The sequence below is a fragment of the Austrofundulus limnaeus genome, unplaced genomic scaffold, assembly GCF_001266775.1.
Source record: "Austrofundulus limnaeus strain Quisiro unplaced genomic scaffold, Austrofundulus_limnaeus-1.0 Scaffold62, whole genome shotgun sequence".
Classification (NCBI taxonomy): domain Eukaryota; kingdom Metazoa; phylum Chordata; class Actinopteri; order Cyprinodontiformes; family Rivulidae; genus Austrofundulus; species Austrofundulus limnaeus.
The window spans coordinates 453055-454465 of NW_013952464.1; the positions used below are offsets into that span (position 1 = coordinate 453055).

At 30.9% G+C, this 1411-nt stretch overlaps 1 protein-coding gene across 1 annotated transcript in view; it reads right to left on the minus strand.

The window, feature by feature from the left end:
• The window catches only part of stimate (STIM activating enhance), a 17973-nt gene that overhangs the window by 3408 nt on the left and 13154 nt on the right, over window positions 1-1411 (minus strand). The gene's annotated exons all lie outside the window — the stretch shown is intronic.

A 1411-nucleotide genomic window follows, 5' to 3' on the forward strand; every position in this document is an offset into this window, starting at 1 on the left:
GCTTTCCATCTGGAGCAGTTCATTGCTAAGGAGTTTCAGCCATTGATGTAATATGTATCAATGGTTTCAGCGACTCAATTCTAAAAACTCAAACTCAAAACTTTTTCTTTGAAAGTTGAAGAAATCAAATATTTTGTACGTAGATAAAATAAAGCCCAATGTAATTATCTAAATTTTGTTTAAATTATTTATCTATTGTTTATTTAAACTTCACGTTTTCCTGCCTACTTGCAATTTAAAAAAAATACGGCTTTATTACGGTAGTGTTGCTCTTGAGATGCTTTCAAAATAAAAGCCGACTTCTGAATCGCATCACGACTGACAAACTTGAAAGTCAAAACCAAACCGTGCCCAATGCTTTCCCTCAGTGATTTACAACTCAGTTTTATAAATATTCTAAAACATCATAGTGTTGTACCTGAGTCAATCCCACCTTAAGTTTCTAGCACTAAATATTTTAGATTTTTTTTTTTACGAATTTGCAGCAACTCCTCACATAAGCTTCTGTTAGTAAAATTTGTTAATTGACTCATGAGCCAATGAATAGATCTAAGGCTGAATAAGTCATCAGATGACTACTTCCATATATACTAAAATGAATGTGAAATTAAAATTATTCAACAAATCAAAGTGAAACTATTGGCTTTGAGTTCTAAGTTCTGACACTGATGTGTTTGATATTTGATGACAAGTTTAGTTCATCGACTGTTTAAACAAATCAAGTCTGTGAAAAATCAAAACATTAAATTTGATTTAAAAAATGTTTTACTTTACACTAGTGTCTTGATTATTTTTTTATGTGACAACAAAAAAAGTGGAGGATACAATTAAAGGACTTTATGCTTTAATTTTGAAACCCAACATCAGATATGATATAAATTTTATTAGTGATATTTGTTCATGTTTTACTTTAATATAAAGGGAAACTACAGTAYTCTGTGGGAACAAATCTAAAATTTTAACCAACAAAAGAATAATGTTGTAAAAGTAGCCATGCAATTATGATAAGATAATGAGAATTTAATTTAGAAATCCAATATCACATTTGATGAAAAAATAAAATAAATTTGTGAGTGACATCTGGAGGTGGTCTGCTTTTAGTCTGAAGAGAGACGAATGACGAAAGAGAGATGAAAAAAATACTTTTCTTTTACTCAACAGAAACGAATGATTATATACTGTGACTTTCATTAAGATCAGTGCTCTAGCTCAAGAGTATTTTGCTAATGGATAAACAGGGTTGATAAAAATAATGCAAAACATTAAGTAAACTAGAAGCACTCGGAGAGTGCAAACCTCCGCCAAGACCAATTTCCCCCATCCTGTAAGAGTTAATGCACAAAAGCAGAGATGGAAACACATTTGCCAAATAAGTTCTGGCATAGTGAACATTTAAAGTGTAACTTACCCC